At 37.6% G+C, this 18688-nt stretch overlaps 1 protein-coding gene across 2 annotated transcripts in view; it reads left to right on the forward strand.

Annotated features, from left to right (window-relative positions):
* Positions 1 to 731: 731 nt before the first annotated feature.
* eIF5 (eukaryotic translation initiation factor 5) overlaps positions 732 to 18688 on the forward strand; it is a 49866-nt gene continuing 31909 nt past the window's right edge. Inside the window, exons 1-3 of one of the 2 annotated variants that reach the window (XM_067779875.1) lie at positions 732 to 856; positions 3685 to 3842; positions 3910 to 4294. The gene's annotated coding sequence lies outside the window, so the exon portion shown is untranslated. The remainder of the gene's footprint in view (positions 857 to 3684; positions 3843 to 3909; positions 4295 to 18688) is intronic. The other variant, XM_067779877.1, reaches the window with a different exon arrangement.

Raw genomic sequence — 18688 nt, forward strand, 5'->3', positions numbered from 1 at the left:
TCAAATTTGCCCCTTACAATGATAACAATATCATCCGCGTACCCCTGACATCGGATACCGTTTTCTGAGAGCCTCTGTAGAAGTTCATCTACTACCAGGCTCCACAGCAGGGGTGACAGGACGCCCCCTTGCGGACATCCTTTCGTTGTTTTGATCTCTACTGTACCGTCCCCACTTGAGGTTTCGGCAGTCCTCGTACGCAATAAGGCGTTTATCCACATACGGATTGGACGTTGTATCTCTCTTCTCTCGAGTGCCCGATTCACACTTTCGTGTGTCGTGTTGTCGAAAGCCCCCTCTATGTCCAAAATGCGCATAGCGTTATCTCCCTGCACTCGAACGCACTTTGGATTTCTGTGGACAGTTGATACAATGCAGTTTCTGTCGACCTGTCTGTCCTATATGCATGCTGATCTCGATGTAGTGGCATTCTATCTATACAAATGGCAACTCAAAATGTAAACGTCACTTAGAACTTACATTGAAAATTAAAATTCAACAGACTCCTAACTCAAGTTAAGTGTTGCTAAGTTTTGAGTAATCAGTGAAATGCAATGTTCATTTAAATGTGACAGTTCTCAAGTCAAGTCCATTGTGAATGAAATTTCATGCACAATGGTCAAGTCTATGCTAAGTATCAGTAATGGGCCCTTTATAGATAATTTTTCGACTACGCCAAAGTTTATCGACCGTGCTATATTACATAACGCACACTTTGAGCAACTCTGGGATATCAATCAAACTGGTGATTGTAATCGATGATTGAAGTTCCAAGCACAAAAAATTATATCAGCAGCAACAAAAGTTGTAGAATTGAGTGTTGATCACGATAAATTAATTGTAAAAAATTTACCAGGTAATTGCAAAGTTTATTTATTGCATTATCATAATTTATTTAAATACATCGAGTTTATCCCTGAGAAATATAACGGAAGGAATTTTGATTAGGTTGACGTATGGAATTTTCTCGTTTCTTCGCGTTGCACAAGCTCTAAAACCACCAGTGCCATGGCCGCACTACCATAATTGTGGATAAGCTTGACGTCCATTTTTGCATCGTGGCGGATTTGTCCATGTGCCCTTTTATATATATTTTTCATGTATATATATAAGCGCGTGTGCTCGAGTTAACTCACGGCTTATTTCCATTATGAAATTGGCTCATCAATGCAAAAAATTAGCAAATGTCAGGAAAAATGAGGTGGCTTAAATTCTTAGTAAATTGCCTTTGAAAAATATTCATAATTGCGATTAGCAGGATTGCTGCAATTGCGTTCTGCGTCGTATTCTTTGTAATGTAGTTTCTCCCAAACGGATCACAATCTCAAAGGGTACTTTATGTGTATGCGTACCATTTCGTACTTTTCCAACCTAGAATATGTATAATAGGTTATTTTTTGCAACACGTGTCATTTATTTTGTGCGACGGTGCGGAACAATTGCGAGTTGAAAGTGCATATAACCCGTTGATAGCATAATCTTTATTTTAATTAAATGCGATCAGACATGTATGCATCTGTAATGAATAAAATCAGCATGATTTCCAGACATTCTCACAGGGGAGAATACATAGCAGCAAAGAAATTTGTATGGTCGTATTTAGATGGGCGAAAACAAAGCTAAAGTTTATTGTAGTCAGGCTTGAATCTTTAACCTTCACAGTGGGTTATAGCTTTTACGACAGTACTAGTTCTCGCTCAGTACCCAATCAATGGGTTTAACTGTCTACTTTCATACGGCGCTGTCATTAGCGGTGGAAATTTTCACCAGAGCTTCGCAACTCGTCAACCTTAAGTTGTTTTGGTTTGGTTAGTTTTCAACAGATTCTTATGTGAACGGTTCTGATTACTAATAAGCGATTTTTGATTACCTCTACTTCGAAATGTCTTTCAATAAAGGATTTTTTAATCGGGATATAACGAGATATAGCTCTTGGACTGGAATTTTTTGAAAATGGTTTATGCAGCCGTGTAGGTACCTACAGTTTGAGTTGTTGTATTAAAAGCTGAAAATCAATTTGTGTGATAGTGTTGCTTTATCTTGTGAAACAGAGACGTAGTAGTTCCTACTCCCATTCTTTTGACACAATGTGCACGGATACGTGTATATGAAAGCCTAGTCTCCGGACCAGCCGATAATCTTGTTTGCCGACCAGCTGATGTTTCAGAAATATGTCAAGTAAATTTCGAATTGTTATTTCTATCTCCTCCTGCGTCTAAAATGTGCCTGCATATATGTATGTAATTTTGGTGCATTTATGTGTTCACGGTTTTTGGTGCAATTTGCACCACAATCGCTAAAAGCTAAACTGACAAGAATTGAATTTCATCAACCCGAAACAAATTTAACAACTACTCCCCCAGATGACCTCACAATCAAGGGTTCACATCTTAAAAAACAGAGGGCAACATTGGACAGCATCACAATGTTGGTGTACTTATAGTGATACTTCACGAGGGTTTTTGGGAAACTAATTTTTTAATTAGCTGACAATGCCTGCGATAACTACTAAGCTTCATCAAGAAATTTAGCTATGATGAAGTGCTGATATGAGGGCACAATAGACCAATGGTCATTTGACAATAACATTTTCTATTTTCATTTCATTTATTTATTACGGCAAAAAAGCCTAATTCATAAATTAAATTAGATTTCAATTTACTATCTTATTACTAAGGTTTTACAATATTCGTAAAGTTTTGCTTTAAAAGCTACGATTTCATTACAACTTTTTATATCTATAGGCAGTTTATTGAATCTTTTTAGATCTTTATAAAAAATATTTTGCTGATCTATTTCAGTTCTGAATAAAGGCAATTTGAAATTATGTTTATTCCTTGTATTTATGTTATGTGTTTGCTTAACTAATACTACGTTTTTACTTAGATATTCAGGTACATTTTCACTTTTAATATTAAATATAAACTTCATAGCGTGAAAAAAAATCTTTTGCTTGACACTTAACCAGTTCAAACTTCTCAGCATATGAGCCGTACGAGTATCTCTAGGTTTTTTAAGAATGAATCTCATACATCTGTTTTGCATCTTTTGAAGTTTATCTATTTCTTTGTCTGACACAATGAATAGAATAGATGGGCAGTATACAAAGTGCGGTTCTATAATGGACTTATATATAATTTTGTACTTTTTTGAATATATTTGGATGTTCTCTGCATAACCCCAATTTTTTTCGCAACTTTCTCGACTGTGTAGTTTATATGTTCTTCAAACTTGAGTTTGTTATCAAATATAATTCCCAAATATTTTACACTGTCAACTTTTTGTATGCTTCCATCATTTATTTTTAAACCAATTATATCCTCATTAACGTTCCTCCCTGTTATTATAATAAATTTCGTTTTATTTGTATTAAGTTTCAGTCTATTTCCGCACAACCATTTATACAGGTTATTCAGTTCATGTTGTATTTTAGAAAGTGCAGAATTAATATTATTCTCACTAATCATTATTAATACATCATCAGCGAAAAGTTTAATTTCACAACCTTAAGCGTTAACTATATCATTAATATAAATTAAGAACAGTATCGGTGCCAAAACTGAGCCTTCTAAGTTAACTGTCACTTAATTAATTTATTTTCTTACTTGCATATTCATAATTATGACTTTTGATAAAATTTTAAGTTTTTAAAACTAATTTTATCTGTATATTGTTTATTTGCAGTTTTATCGCATTTTATTTTGAAGCATTACTTGTGGCGTCGTAAGCGAATTTTAATTGGCACAGTCTAATAGCAGGGCGCATATACATAGTAAACTCTTCACTGGATCGTGTTTTTTTCTTAAGCTCTTAAGAGCGACACAGTGTTTGTGGAGCACGGTGTATGTAAAAGAAGTTATAGCATTAAACAAAACAAAAAAAAACTAATATAATTGATCCCAATACCAGATATTGCATATCGCGCAAACTTATCGATATTTTGGCTTTTTGTCTTTTTAACAAGCGGCATAGCAAGAAAACAAACGTAATTTCGTACGAATAAGCCAATTGGTTTTATTTTGAACTTTTTATTTGATTTGTTTTCTTTTTTTGCAAATCTCAAAAAAATTGAGAACTGCAGTTAATATCAAGTGAATTTGTAAACGTGTTAGGGAGCAAAAAGCAGTCAGAACTGATAAAAGAGCTCAAAAAGACACTTGCGTAAACTCTTTATAAAGTTTGCATTGAATAACAATAATTTCTCGGACGATACTATTTTGATTTTCGTGTGAATTATTTGGCGCACCCCAAGGAGGGAGTTACTTGTTTTATATGACTTTTGAAAGATTAAGTGGTGAGTATTGAAACAAAATACCTAAATGTATTTCTTTATTTTTACAAAACATGTTAGCTTGAAATTCCATAGTAAAAGTGTTCGTAAAATTTCTTTTTATTCTTTATTTTTGGAAACTTCTTACTGAAGCTTTTGGGATTTTTCCGTAAATTTTGGACTAGATATGTATGTAGTATGTATATTAATATTTTAGAACTGGCTATTCGTACGATATAAAAGGGGAAAAATAGCGTAGAATAGGGACATCCCAATACTCAATCACCCTTATCGCGAGTTTTGTTTTCACCCGAAAATATTCACAGTTTTTGTTCACCCTAACGCAGAGTGGCGAAACAATTTTTCGTGTTGGAAAAAGATTTCACCTTCACCCTTATCGCGAGTTTTATTTTCACCAAAAACATTCAGTTTTTGTTCACCCTATCGCAGAGGGTGGCGAAACAATTTTTCGTGTTCGAAAAAGATTTCACCTTATCGGCAACTCTTTGTTCGGGCGAAATGAACAGCGCGGAAACCCAAATTTGTTCACTTACATTTTCCAGGCGAACGAAGAAAAATGTAAATAATTTTTTGGTTTGAAATTTGGTACTCTTATAATTATATGTACTTTTATTATTAGAAGTAAATCAATAAAAGGCCCACTTCATCGTCCTTTCCAACGCCTTTTCCCTATGCGAAAAAACGAAGACATGTACTCAACTTTACAATTGGTGGAACTCCAAATTTTTGCTTCATTGGTGGCAAGAAGTTGGTAAGAATAACTAGCAAATATTAGAATGGCGACTTGTATAGCCTGTAATATTGGCGAAAGCTAATTGAAAAAACTTAAATTATTATTCAAAACTGCTGAAAATAGTAATTTTTAGCTTCCAGTGAATCATTTAGCTCCAAAGGGTTAGAACTGTCCCTTAATTGCCTCCGAATCGCTTTCACATTTATATTCTCCTCGCGCTCAATCAATACCAACCTAAGTGCAATACTAAACGTTATTTTATAAATTTTTTATTTCTATTTTTGTTTAATTTGAGGAAATATATGATTGGTTACAAAATTTACACAATTGTAGTTATTTGTTCTCTGCTAATTCAAAATAGAGCATCACCTGTTTCGAAGTGAACTTTTGTTCGCCCGAAATTGCCGATAGGCGGAAAAAGTTCACCCGAACGAAAGAAGTGAAGGCGAAAACTTTTCCGCGTGAACTTCGCGATAAGGGTGAATATGATAGGTATGCCTAACAATTTAAGCTCCGTTTTAAACACATAACAGACAATTAGAATATAAATTATTTGTTTCGTTGGAAAGGCCGGCGATAAAAAGTGAATAAAAGCGCAACTTATAAAAACATCCGTAAAAGTGCGGTAAAAAATACACATCGATTTATACAAGAAAACATGAACTTATCTCTTTTTTCCATAAGAAGAAGCTGGATCACTCAATTACAAGTAGACAAATCATGCTATTCAGCTAAGGGCGAGAGGGAGCTCAGTGTCACCTCTGTACATGTGTAAAAGATTGACAGACTTTGATACAATTTTGACCAATTTGGTATTTTAGTCGCCTCTTAAGACAGGAATACCTGCCGCTGGTATATTCTAAGCCCCCTCACCCGCTGGGATGGTAAATTAAACTAGCTTGTAATGTTTCAATTGATTTACACGGCCTCATACTTTCATCCTTTGGTACATTAAATAACTGAACTTTCCAACTACATACATAATGATTATTTGAAAAACTCGCGAACTCAGTTTTTGTTTGAAGAGCGCATAAAAACAAAAATTTTTCCAAAAACCGTCCTATCTGGTCATCAATGTATTTCCAGCTGACATAAAACGCTAAGAAAATAATTCTCCGATAGGACGTTCTTTAGCCGAGCTCTGATGCAGCCCATTTTAAAACTTGCATCCAAGATAAAGTGATATCGCAATTCGCCGTCTTTATAAACTAACTTGTAGGTGGAAAAAATCATGTTGGTGATTTTAAGAGCTCATATAATATGTGACTTCAATGTTGCATTAAAAAATAACAATCATCTTTTCGTAATAAATACATATTGGGACGAATATTACCATCACTAATTGATTCACATGGCGGCCACCGTGGTGTGATAGTAGTATGCTCCGCTTACCACACTGAGAATCCTGGGTTCACGCCCCGTGCAAAGCAACATTAAAATTTTAGAAATAAGGTTTTCAATTAGAAGAAAATTTTTCTAAGCGGGGTCGCCCTCGGCAGTGTTTGCCAAGCACTCCGAGTGTATTCCTGCCATGAAAAGCTCTCAATGAAACCTCATCTGCCTCGCAGATGCCGTTCGGAGTCGGCATAAAACAAGTAGGTCCCGTCCCGCTAATTTGAAGGAAAAATTAAAAAAGGAGCACGACGCAAATGGAAGAGAAGCTCGGCCTAAAATCTCTTTGGAGGTTATCGCGCCTTCCATTTAACTGATTTACATCACTAATCAGATACTAAGTAAATAAAGGTACAACAACAATAAAGTAAGCTGCCACTCTTGTGTACATCAAATCAGTCATCATTTACTCACATACATACAAGGCAACGAAGAGATACTCATAAACACATGTAATCATCAGCCGAAGTAGTACTCACATATACACACGCATGTGGATACAAACTACAAATACACATGTAGCTGGTAACCAAGTAGAAGATTCTAGAGGGAAAGATGCGGACAAGGCAACAGGGGGTATAAAAGCAGAGCAATCTGAGTAGTCAGTAAACAGTTTGATTTCAACACGCTATCAGTTGCGATATGAAGTATAATTGTACCACTCCCAAAGTAATCTAATAAAGACCATTTTGCATTACTGAATATTGGAGTTATTTATTCGACAATTCAGAGATTCGAACGTTTGCAGAAGGTGTAAAATAAGCGGAGTTTCCCTAAATTCGTTACAATATGTTTTTTGGCAACCAACATTTTTTCGATACGATGGGCCAGGCAGTCTAATGTACATGTATACATACATACACATATATGTATAAATGAATGAATGAATATGTATATACCTGTTTCACTACTGCAAATTTAAAAAACAACTCACTTTCGTTTTTATACTCAGTTGAGCAGAGCTCACAGAGTATATTAAGTTTGATTGGATAACGGTTGGTTGTACATATATAAAGGAATCGAGATAGATATAGACTTCCATATATCAAAATAATCAGGATCGAAAAAAAATTTGATTGAGCCATGTCCGTCCGTCCGTCCGTCCGTCCGTCCGTTAACACGATAACTTGAGTAAATTTTGAGGTATCTTGATGAAATTTGGTATGTAGATTCCTGGGCACTCATCTCAGATCGCTATTTAAAATGAACGATATCGGACTATAACCACGCCCATTTTTTCGATATCGAAAATTTCGAAAAACCGAAAAAATGCGATAATTCATTGCCAAAGGGGGATAAAGCGGGTTGACGTTATGACGTAGAATAGAAAATTAGTAAGATTTTGGACAATGGGCGTGGCACCGCCCACTTTTACAAGAAGGTAATTTAAAAGTTTTGCAAGCTGTAATTTGGCAGTCGTTGAAGATATCATTATGAAATTTGGCAGGAACGTTACTACTATTACTATATATGTGCTAAATAAAAATTAGCAAAATTGGATGAAGAGCACGTCCACTTTTTAAAAAAAAATTTTTTTTAATTCAAATTTTAACAAAAAATTTAATATCTTTACTGTATATAAGTATATTAAGTCAGAATTCAACTCCAGTAATGATATGATGCAACAAAATACAAAAATAAAAGAAAATTTCAAAATGGGCGTGGCTCCGCCCATTTTCATTTAGTTTGTCTAGAATACTTTTAATGCCATAAGTCGAACAAAAATTTACCAATCCTTCTTAAATTTAGTAGAGGCATAGACTCTATGACGGTAACTGTTTTCTGTGAAAATGGGCGAAATCGGTGGAAGACACGCCCAGTTTTTATACACAGTCCACCGTCTGGCCTTCCTCTCGGCCGTTAACACAATAACTTGAGCAAAAACCGATATATCTTTACTGAACTTAGTCCACGCACTTATCTGAACTCACCTTATATTGGTATAAAAAATGGCCGAAATCCGACCATAACCACGCCCACTTTATCGATATCGAAAATTACGAAAAATGAAAAAAAATGCCATAATTCTATACCAAATACGAAAAAAAGGATGAAACATGGTAATTGGATTGGTTTATTGACGCAAAATATAACTTTGGAAAAAACTTTGTAAAATGGGTGTGACACCTACCATATTAAGTAGAAGAAAATGAAAAAGTTCTACAAGGCGAAATTAACAGCGTTTGGAATCTTCGCAGGAATACTGTTAGTGGTATTGCATATATAAATAAATTAGCAGTACCCGACAGATGATTTTCTGGATCACCTGGTCCACATTTTGGTCGATATCGCGAAAACGCCTTCACATATACATCTAAGGGCTACTCGCTTTTAAAACCCTCATTAATACCTTTAGTTTGATATCCATATCGTACAAACACATTCTGGAGTCACCCCTGGTCCACCCTAATGGCGATATCTCGAAAAGGCGTCCACCTATAGACCTAATGCCCTCTCCCTCCTAAAATGCTCAGTAACACCTTTCGTTTGATACCCATATCGTACAAACATTCTAGAGTCACCCCTGGCCCACCCTAATGGCGATATATCGAAAAGTTGTCCACCTATAGACCTAATGCCCACTCCCTCTTAAAATGCTCAGTAACACCTTTCGTTTGATACCCATATCGTACAAAGATTCTAGAGTCATCCTTGGTCCACCTTTATGGCGATATCTCGAAAAGGCGTCCACCTATAGAACTAAGGATTACTCCCTTTTAAAATACTCATTACCACCTTTCATTTGATACCCATATCGTACAAACACATTCTAGAGTCACCCTGGCCCACCCTAATGGCGATATCTCGAAAAGGCGTCCACTTATAGACCTAATGCCCACTCCCTCTTAAAATGCTCAGTAACACCCTTCGTTTGATACCCATATCGTACAAACATTCTAGAGTCACCCCTGGCCCACCCTAATGGCGATATCTCGAAAAGGCGTCCACCTATAGACCTAATGTCCACTCCCTCTTAAAGTGCTTAGTAACACCTTTCGTTTGATACCCATATCGTACAAACACATTATAGAGTCACCCCTGGCCCACCCTAATGGCGATATCTCGAAAAGGCGCCCACCTATAGACCTAATGCCCACTCCCTCTTAAAATGCTCAGTAACACCTTTCGTTTGATACCCATACCGTACAAAGATTCTAGAGTCACCCTTGGTCCACCTTTATGGCGATATCTCGAAAAGGCGTCCACCTATAGAACTAAGGATTACTCCCTTTTAAAATACTCATTACCACCTTTCATTTGATACCTATATCGTACAAACACATTCTAGAGTCACCCTGGCCCACCCTAATGGCGATATCTCGAAAAGGCGTTCACTTATAGACCTAATGCCCACTCCCTCTTAAAATGCTCAGTCACACCCTTCGGTTGATACCCATATCGTACAAACATTCTAGAGTCACACTTGGTCCACCTTTATGGCGATATCTCGAAAAGGCTTCTTTCCACCTATAGAACTAAGGATCACTCCCTTTCAAAATACTCATTAACTCCTTTCATTTGATACCCATATCGTACAAACACATTCTAGAGTCACCCCTGGCCCACCCTAATGGCGATATCTCGAAAAGGCGTCCACCTATAGACCTAATGCCCTCTCCCTCCTAAAATGCTCAGTAACACCTTTCGTTTGATACCCATATCGTACAAACATTCTAGAGTCACCCCTGGCCCACCCTAATGGCGATATATCGAAAAGTTGTCCACCTATATACCTAATGCCCACTCCCTCTTAAAATGCTCAGTAACACCTTTTGTTTGATACCCATATCGTACAAAGATTCTACAGTCACCCTTGGTCCACCTTTATGGCGATATCTCGAAAAGGCGTCCACCTATAGAACTAAGGATTACTCCCTTTTAAAATACTCATTACCACCTTTCATTTGATACCCATATCGTACAAACAAATTCTAGAGTCACCCTGGCCCACCTTAATGGCGATATCTCGAAAAGGCGTCCACTTATAGACCTAATGCCCACTCCCTCTTAAAATGCTCAGTAACACCCTTCGTTTGATACCCATATCGTACAAACATTCTAGAGTCACCCCTGGCCCACCCTAATGGCGATATCTCGAAAAGGCGTCCACCTATAGACCTAATGCCCACTCCCTCTTAAAGTGCTCAGTAACACCTTTCGTTTGATACCCATATCGTACAAAGATTCTAGAGTCACCCTTGGTCCACCTTTATGGCGATATCTCGAAAAGGCGTCCACCTATAGAACTAAGGATTACTCCCTTTTAAAATACTCATTACCACCTTTCATTTGATACCTATATCGTACAAACACATTCTAGAGTCACCCTGGCCCACCCTAATGGCGATATCTCGAAAAGGCGTCCACTTATAGACCTAATGCCCACTCCCTCTTAAAATGCTCAGTAACACCCTTCGTTTGATACCCATATCGTACAAACATTCTAGAGTCACACTTGGTCCACCTTTATGGCGATATCTCGAAAAGGCTTCTTTCCACCTATAGAACTAAGGATCACTCCCTTTCAAAATACTCATTAACACCTCTCATTTGATACCCATATCGTACAAACACATTATAGAGTCACCCCTGGCCCACCCTAATGGCGATATCTCGAAAAGGCGCCCACCTATAGACCTAATGCCCACTCCCTCTTAAAATGCTCAGTAACACCTTTCGTTTGATACCCATATCGTACAAAGATTCTAGAGTCACCCTTGGTCCACCTTTATGGCGATATCTCGAAAAGGCGTCCACCTATAGAACTAAGGATTACTCCCTTTTAAAATACTTATTACCACCTTTCATTTGATACCTATATCGTACAAACACATTCTAGAGTCACCCTGGCCCACCCTAATGGCGATATCTCGAAAAGGCGTCCACTTATAGACCTAATGCCCACTCCCTCTTAAAATGCTCAGTAACACCCTTCGTTTGATACCCATAACGTACAAACATTCTAGAGTCACACTTGGTCCACCTTTATGGCGATATCTCGAAAAGGCTTCTTTCCACCTATAGAACTAAGGATCACTCCCTTTCAAAATACTCATTAACACCTTTCATTTGATACCCATATCGTACAAACACATTCTAGAGTCACCCCTGGCCCACCCTAATGGCGATATTTCGAAAAGGCGTCCACCTATAGACCTAATGCCAACTCCCTTTTAAAATGCTCAGTAACACCTTTCGTTTGATACCCATATCGTACAAACATTCTAGAGTCACCCCTGTCCCACCCTAATGGCGACATCTCGAAAAGGCGTCCACCTATAGACCTAATGCCCACTCCCTCTTAAAATGCTCAGTAACACCTTTAATTTGATTCCCATATCGTACAAACACATTCTAGAGTCGCCCCTGGTTCACCTTTATGGCGATATCTCGAAACGGTGTCCACCTATGGAACTAAGGATCACTCCCTTTGAAAATACTCATTAACACCTTTCATTTGATACCCATATCGTACAAACACATTCTAGAGTCACGCCCACCTTAATGGCGATATCTCGAAAAGGCGTCCACCGATAGACCTAAGGCCCGCTCCCTCTTAAAATGCTCAGTAACACCTTTCATTTGATACCCATATCGTACAAACAAATTCTTGAGTCAGCCCTGGTCCACCTTTATGGCGACATCCCTAAATGGCGTCCATCCATAGATCTATGGCCTACTCTCTCTTAAAATACTCTTTAATACCTTCCATTTGATACACATGTCATACAACCACATTCCAGGGTTACCCTAGGTTCATTTTCCTACATGGTGATTTTCCTTATTTTGTCTCCATAGCTCTCAACTGAGTATGTAATGTTCGGTCACACCCGAACTTAGCCTTCCTTACTTGTTTAAAGTTCATTTCGCCATTAAGTCAACGAGAAGACAATGCAAACAAAGGATAAACGAACAAAAGCGATAATAAATGTCTAAACGTACACAAAACAAAACAAAACAAGTAAGGAAGGTTAAGTTCGGGTGTAACCGAACATTACATACTCAGTTGAGAGCTATGGTGACAACATAAGGGAAAATAACCATGTATGAAAATGAACCGAGGGAAACCCTGGAATGTGTTTGTATGACATGTGTATCAAATGAAAGTCATTAAAGAGTATTTTATGAGGGAGTGCGCCATAGTTCTATAGGTGGACGCCATTTAGGGATATAGCCATAAAGGTGGATCAGGGTTGACTCTAGAATGCGTTTGCACGATATGGGTATCAAATGAAAGGTATTAATGAGTATTTTAAAAGAGCGGGACCTAAGTTCTATAGGTGGACGCCGTTTCGAGATATCGCCATTAAGGTGGGCCAGGGGTGACTCTACAATTCGTTTGTGCAATATGGGTATCAAACGAAAGGAGTTAATGAGTATTTTAAAAGGGAGTGGGCCGTAGTTCTATAGGTGGACGCCGTTTCGAGATATCGTCATAAAGGTGGACCAGGGGTGACTCTAGAATGCGTTTGTATGATATGGGTATCAAATGAAAGGTGTTAATGAGTATTTTAAAAGGGAGTAATCCTTAGTTCCATAGGTGGACGCCGTTTCGAGATATCGCCATAAAGGTGGACCAGGGGTGACCCTAGAATTTGTTTGTACAATATGGGTATCAAAGGAAAGGTGTTAATGAGTATTTTAAAAGGGAGTGGGCGTTAGTTCTATAGGTGGATGCCGTTTCGAAATATCGCCATAAAAGTGGACCAGGGGTGACTCTAGAATGTGTTTGTACGATATGGATATCAAATTAAAGGTATTAATGAGGATTTTAAAAGGGAGTGGTGGTTGTTGTATAGGTGGTCGCCTTTTCGAAATATCGCCATAAAGGTGGACCAGGGGTGACTCTAGAATGCGTTTGTACGATATGGATATCGAATTAAAGGTATTAATGAGTATTTTAAAAGGGAGTAATCCTTAGTTCCATAGGTGGACGCCGTTTCGAGATATCGCCATAAAGGTGGACCAGGGGTGACCCTAGAATTTGTTTGTACAATATGGGTATCAAAAGAAAGGTGTTAATGAGTATTTTAAAAGGGAGTAATCCTTAGTTCCATAGGTGGACGCCGTTTCGAGATATCGCCATAAAGGTGGACCAGGGGTGACCCTAGAATTTGTTTGTACAATATGGGTATCAAAAGAAAGGTGTTAATGAGTATTTTAAAAGGGTGTGGGGCTTAGTTCTATAGGTGGACACCTTTTCGGAATATCGCCACAAAGGTGGACCAGGGGTGACTCTAGAATGTGTTTGTACGATATGGGTATCAAATTAAAGGTATTAATGAGGGTTTTTAAAGGGAGTGGTGGTTGTTGTATAGGTGGTCGCATTTTCGAGATATCGCCATAAAGGTGGACCAGGGGTGACCCTAGAATTTGTTTGTACAATATGGGCATCAAAAGAAAGGTGATAATGAGTATTTTAAAAGGGAGTATTCCTTAGTTCCATAGGTGGACGCCGTTTCGAGATATCGCCATAAAGGTGGAGCAGGGGTGACCCTAGAATTTGTTTGTACAATATGGGTATCAAAAGAAAGGTGTTAATGAGTATTTTAAAAGGGTGTAGGGCATAGTTCTATAGGTGGACGCCTTTTCGAGATATCGCCATAAAGGTGGACCAGGGGTGACTCTAGAATGAGTTTGTACGATATGGGTATCAAATAAAGGTATTAATGAGAGTTTTAAAAGGGAGTGGTGGTAGTTGTATATGTGAAGGCGTTTTCCAGATATCGACCAAAATGTGGACTAGGGTGACCCAGAACATTATCGGTTGGATACCGCTAATTTATTTATATATGTAATACCTGGCAAGATTTTAAGGGTGTTTTATTTCGCCCTGCAGAACTTTTTCATTTTCTTCTACTTAATATGGTAGGTGTCACAACCATTTTATAAAGTTTTTTCTAAAGTTATATTTCGCGTCAATAAAACAATCCAATTAGCTTACCATGTTTCATCCCTTTTTTCGTATTTGGTATAGAATTATGGCATTTTTTTCATTTTTCGCAATTTTCGATATCGAAAAAGTGGGCGTGGTCATGGTCCGATATCGTTCATTTTTCATACCAAGGTAAAGTGGGTTCAGATAAGTACGTTAACTGAGTTTAGTAAAGATATATCGATTTTTGCTCAAGTTATCGTGTTAACGGCCATGCGGAAGGACAGACGGACGACTGTGTATAAAAACTGGGCGTGGCATCAACCGATTTCGCCCATTTTCACAGAAAACAGTTAAAGCCATAAAATCTATGCCCCTACCAAATTTCAAAAGGATTGGTTAATTTTTGTTCGATTTATGGCATTAAAAGTATCCTAGACAAATTAAATGAAAAAGGGCGGAGCCACGCCCATTTTTAAATTTTCTTTTATTTTTGTATTTTGTTGCACCATATCATTACTGGAGTTGAATCTTGACATAATTTACTTATATACTGTAAAGATATTAAATTTTTTGTTAAAATTTTACTTTAAAAAAATTTTTTTTTAAAAGTGGGCGTGGTCCTTCTCCGATTTTGCTAATTTTTATTAAGCGTACATACAGTAATAAGGGTAACGTTCCTGCCAAATTACATCATGATATCTTCAACGACTGCCAAATTACAGCTTGCAAAAGTTTTAAATTACCTTCTTTAAAAAGTGGGCGGTGCCACGCCCATTGTCCAAAATTTTACTAATTTTATATTTTGCGTCATAAGTTCAACTCATCTGCCAAGTTTCGTCGCTTTATCTGTCTTTTGTAATGAATTGTCGCACTTTTTCGATTTTTCGAAATTTTCGATATCGAAAAAGTGGGCGTGGTTATAGTCCGATATCGTTCATTTTAAATAGCGATCTGAGATGAGTGCTCAGGAACCTACATACCAAATTTCATCAAGATACCTCAAAATTTACTCAAGTTATCGTGTTAACGGACGGACGGACGGAAGGACGGACGGACATGGCTCAATCAAATTTTTTTTTGATCCTGATTATTTTGATATATGGAAGTCTATATCTATCTCGATTCCTTTATATATGTACAACCAACCGTTATCCAATCAAACTTAATATACTCTGTGAGCTCTGCTCAACTGAGTATAAAAATCAAAGCAACAAAAAAAGTTTTATCAGGAATTTAAAACCAGTTCACAAGCTACACGTCCACGCAGTTGCCACTTTTCATCCTGCGTTTAGGATTTTCTTTCGCATTTAATTTTTTGTTGTTCACTAAACACAATGCTCTATGGCGCTTGTTTGTAGCTTTTTGACAAGAATTTAAATATTTACTCGAATTCGGTATTATCATGGAGGGCCACCAAAGGCTTAACTAACAGCCCCCTGCTAATAAATATTTCTCTTTGCTCTCTTCTAATCTATTCCTTCTCTGTCTTTTTCTCCACCTACAACATCACAAAATCATTAATTATGTTGTTAGCCAAATTCAGTGTAAATCATTCACTTAATTATTTTTATAATGTTGGTCTGCGATAATGAGTCCCCGAGTTCCAAAGACTGTCTATCTACTTTGTTGCGCATAGTCAGTAAAAAAGCCAACGGGCTGAAAGTTATTCATATCAATGCGCAAAGCCTTTATAAAAAGCTTGACGAGTTGAGGTTTCTGTCAGAAGGCTCCGATATTGATGTCATATGTGTTTCAGAAACATGGTTTTCTTCGTTTCATAGAAATGATATGGTGAAGATAAATGGCTACCAACTTTTCAGAGTTGATAGAAGTGGTCATGGTGGTGGTGTTGCGATATATGTAAAAAGTAGTGTGTCCTGTAAATTGTGTTGTTGTTCTAGTCCAGGTGATCCTGTGGAATATGTGTTTGTTCATATGTTTTCTGATAATAATAGTAGGCTTCTTATCGGCTGTGCATATAGACCGAATCGACTAATAGATTTTTCCGCGTTTATTGAATTTCTTCAATCGTTACTATTAGACTATGACAATATTATCATCGCTGGAGATTTTAATAGTAACCTACTGGTGGATGCCACTTTAAAACAAAACATGGAATCTCTGGGACTTTTTCCCACAAACTGTGCTATACCAACGCATTTCACAAATACTAACTCTTCTCTATTAGATTTATTTTTTGTCAATGATCTTCATAAAATGATTCACTACACGCAACTATCCGCCTCCTGCTTCTCAAAACACGACCTGATATTCCTAAACTACAACTTCCAAACATCATGTAGGCCAAGATCGTTCGCGTATCGCGATTACAGAAGTATAGATTATTATTCCCTTGCTGAGTCCGTTGAGTCGGTTGAATGGAGCTTGATTCGTACGTTAACATCGGTTGATGACCAGACAAAGTTTCTGCAGGATAATATAAATAAGTTATTCGATGATCACGTTCCACTAAAAATAAAAACACTTAAATACAAGAATAGCCCTTGGTTCAATGCTACATTAAAACACCTTATCCACCTTCGTAACCAAGCCTACTCACGGTGGAAAAGGTACAAAACAGTCGAAGCGCATAGCTGCTTTAAAACAGCTCGGCTTATTGCAAACAAAGCCATAAGGCTGGCCAAGGCAAATTATTTTAAGTATAAGTTTAGTTCTGCTTTGAATACAAAGGAAAAGTGGAACAAAATCAAACAAATAGGAATTGGTAAGCCCAAAAGTGACCTGTCTCATCCCCCTGATGTCGACATCAACGAAATAAATAATACTTTTGTAAGACTACCAAACTCAGCCGACAATGTGTGTATTGATAACTACTCCGTGCGTGTTAATGTTGACACTAGCCCTTTCGAGTTTGTTTGTGTCGATAATTGTGATGTTATCCAAGCCATACTTTCTGTGAAGTCTAACGCAATGGGGCTTGATGGTATATGTTCAAAGTTTTTAAAAGTCATTCTTCCCAAAATCCTTCCCCACATTACTTACTTGGTCAACTCAATTTTGACGACCGGTGTCTTCCCAATATACTGGAAAGCTGCAAAAGTTATTCCAATCCGTAAACAAAATAATGAGTATCGACCAATAGCCATACTCCCTTTCCTCTCTAAGGTCGTTGAACGTATTCTACATGGGCAAATCGTATCATATGTACATGAATACAAGCTCCTGTCAGATAGTCAGTCCGGTTTCAGGTCAAAGCGGAGCTGTACAACGGCACTATTATCTGTGACAGAAGAAATTCGTGAGTGAGTGGATGAAAGTTACATTGCCTTCTTAACACTTCTTGACCACTCCAAAGCTTTCGATTCTGTAGACCACACTCTGCTCTGTAGGAAGCTGGAAAACCTATTTAACTTCTCTGGTCATGCAGTTGCCCTTATAAGATCATATCTTGGCGATAGGACTCAAGCAGTATGTATAGATGCTGAAAAGTCTGACTTCCTTCATGTCTTAAGAGGCGTCCCTCAAGGCTCTATCCTGGGTCCTCTGTTATTTGTTCTGTACATCAATGACTTACCCGATGTCCTTAAGTATTGTAATGTTCATATCTACGCTGATGATGTGCAGTTATTTACGTGTTGTCCTCGTGATCAAACTAGCTTGTGCATAAGTAACTTAAACCACGATTTGAATCAAATATTTTCATGGGCTGCTATGAATGGCTTATGTATAAACCCGAATAAGTCAAAATGTATTGTTATTCATAGAAGGTCTTTTCCCACTAATGATTTAGAGAATGTAGTGTTCGACAATTCCGTTATAGAATACGTAGATACGGCGAAAAACTTAGGTGTAATTTTTAACAAAACATTGACATGGAAAGACCATATTTTTAGAACGGTTGGGAAAGTGTATGGAATGCTTCGTACACTATGGTTAACACAGTATTTCACGCCTTTGCACATACGACTACTTCTGGCTAAAGCGTACTTAATACCTACGCTACTCCATGGTTGTGTGATTTACTCAAACTGTGACTATCTGTGCAAGAACAAACTAAATGTTGTTTACAACAACATTGCTAGATATGTTTATGGGTTGAAAAGATTTGACCACGTATCTCAACATGCTGAAAGGTTGCTAAACATTTCTTTCGAAAATCTTTTAAAAGTCAAAACACTGTCCTTCCTCCATAAATTGATACACACGAAGGAACCTGACTATCTATATCGTAAGCTTATTTTTCTGCAATCATCAAGATCGGTGCTTCTTCTTAAGCACATCAGATACCGCTCGCTAACCTCTGAGCGCCAATTCTTTGTTACTGCAATACGTCTTTGGAACTCGCTACCTACTAGTCTTCGACTCTTAAGTAATGCTCTGCACTTCAGAAAAGAGCTAACATCATTTTTTAACGACTCTTAAACTGGATCTC

The sequence above is a fragment of the Eurosta solidaginis genome, chromosome 4 (assembly GCF_040869045.1).
Source record: "Eurosta solidaginis isolate ZX-2024a chromosome 4, ASM4086904v1, whole genome shotgun sequence".
Taxonomy (NCBI): Eukaryota; Metazoa; Arthropoda; class Insecta; order Diptera; family Tephritidae; genus Eurosta; species Eurosta solidaginis.